The following is a 2,778-nucleotide window of genomic DNA, read 5'->3' as shown; positions in this document are numbered from 1 at the left end:
TTGTGAATATTTTACTGGTTTTGGGGTTCATATATTGACCAGTATGTATGAATTGACATGTGCCACATTGGCTATCATTGCATTTAGATACAATGAATGATTGGTCTTTTTGCTAAGGTCAAACTTTGCCTTTGTAAATAATTATTTCAAGTTTTTAGGCTGTCTTTTACTAAGAACCATTGCTCGATTTGTGATAATATCTTTTAATTCATTACTTTGAGCAATGATTGGTAGGTATGCTTTGGCAATGTTGAAGATATTCTGGTGACATGGGTTGTGTGTAACTATAAATGGTATGACTTGTTCCTGTTTTCTTCTTCTTTGGGTTGTTCTCAGTTGTTGTATGGGTATTTTTATAGCCTGCTCTATGCCATTTTCTATAAGTAGAGACAGGCATTTTTGTTTGAGAAAAAATTCTCTTAGTTCTGTTAGGGGTTTGCATCTTCTACCTTGGTACAAATACTTCTGGCTAGGCAGTATGGGATGTTGTGTTTTGTAAGTAGTGGATGGCATGTCTTAAAATTCAGGTATTGATGAGTGCCTGTGTGTTTGTAGTATATATATCTGTGGTAATGGTAGTGTCCTTTTTAATTACCATTATATCTAAGAATGGTAATCTGGTACACCCCATCTCCTTTGTAAATTGGAGAGATGGGTGTAGGTTGTTGAGGAGGATTTAGAAATTCTGTCCAGATTATGAAACAATCATCAAGGTATCTCTTCCATGCCTTTTCAGTATACTTTCTAAATTCAGTGCTATAGGTTTCCTCTACTCCTTGGTGAAGTTGTTCTAAATATCCGATTACAGAGTTCATGTAAATGGGAGCAAACCTCGTTCCCATTGCTGTATTTGGATGTAATTCTTTCAATTGAAAAAGAATGTGTTGTTTTCCAGAATAAGTCTGACTGTGTCTAATATAAATGGCACTGTGAATCTGTTGGGGGTCACTTCTCTATGTTTTTCTACCCAGTATTTAATCACCTTGATTTCTAAATCATGTGGAATATTGGTGTAAAGGCTTACCACATCAAAACTAAGTAGAAGTGAGTTTGTTTCAGTTGTTTTGGGAAGATGGGACAAGAAGTCGATGTCATCCCAGGTATGTAGGTACATAGTGGTTTCAAAACAATTAGCACCACTAGTCAGTGGTTGCTGTGAAAAAAGTGGTGGAATAAAAAAGGGTCTAGGAATTAGTTTAGGAGTTATGCTTCTTGGTTGGATATGTTGTGAAGCTGGCAAAAGTTATCTTCAAGTGGGGAAAGTGTGTATTATTAATGTGGTGCTCCTGTTCCACCACCTTTTTCACTGTAGCTGCTGTCTGGTGGTGCTAATCCACCTCTGAGAAGAGAGAGCAGCTGCCATATTCCCTTCCACATTGGTTGACTCTGATGAGTGTAAAGTTACATAAATGGTTTCTTACCTAACACTCTATTATATTTTTTATATGAAACTGATTGGTAAGACCAGCCATGATGGATATTTAATGCTATACATTTCAGATAGTATACCCACTCTACTGAAAGATATACAAGTGCACCATTATCCTGACTTATGGTCTCTCTTAGACGAATCACGTATATATTTATATATATATGGGTGTATATATATATATGTATATATTTATATAATACAATATAATATATATATATATATATGTATGTATATGTATATATGTATGTATGTATGTATATATATATATATATATATAATATATATATATATATGTTTACACACACACACACACACATATGAAAAATTTAAAATGGAAGCAAACACTCAAGATGTTATAAAATCATTTATATCTTCATATCATCAACATATGTTTTGATGGATGCATTCAGAATACGGTGTATTCTGGTCACAACTCATATCTGTCTATCATGGTGTCTGTCTTCTCACTCTATATACCCAGATGGGCCATTTTCTTACAAGCTAACCAAGTAATCAATTCTTTCAACATGAATGCAACATTCAAAATACTGCCTGGATTTACCTGGGATTATACTTAAGGACTTATATCTTCATGGAAGTGCAAACCAACCTCCATACCCTCTGGAAGGAGATAAACTGTGAACTTTATTCTCCTGTCAGTATTCTTCTATCTACTGTTTTACTCTTTATTCTTCTATCTACTATTTTATTCCTTTATAAACTGTGAATTCCCTGTTTAGAACTTGCCTCCATACCCACCTTGTCTCTGATGACAGGATACCCAGATTTGGAGATGTTAACCTATCACATGGAATATCTCAGAAACAGCTGTAAGACATCCAATAATTAATTAATTAACTAGTTAATTACTTCAAATTCCTATATATATATATATAATTAAGATTCAGTTGAATTAGGCACTTAAGTTGAAGCACCAAGTCAGTCTAGTATTATCTGCACAGCTCAAAGTATGGTGAATAAAATCAAAATAAGCAACACAATATCAAGTTGTTTATTTTGATTTAATATATATATGTATTTGTTTATATGTATATATATCATCATCATCATCATCATCATCGTTTAATGTCCGTTTTCCGCGCTAGCACGGGTTGGACGGTTTCGACCGGGGTCTGGGGAGCTAGGGACTGCCCCAGGCTCCAGTCTAGTCTGGCAGTGTTTCTACAGCTGGATGCCCTTCCTAACGCCAACCACTCCGCGAGTGTAGTGGGTGTTTTTTTACGTGCCACCTGCACAGGTGCCAGAGGGGTCTGGCATCGGCCACGTTCGGATGGTGCTTTTTATGTGGGGGGGGGGTGCAGAAATATAGGGGAGCACCAGTGGGG

This window comes from Octopus sinensis, linkage group LG11 (genome assembly GCF_006345805.1).
Source record: "Octopus sinensis linkage group LG11, ASM634580v1, whole genome shotgun sequence".
NCBI lineage: Eukaryota > Metazoa > Mollusca > Cephalopoda > Octopoda > Octopodidae > Octopus > Octopus sinensis.
This window is presented reverse-complemented; position numbering follows the sequence as displayed.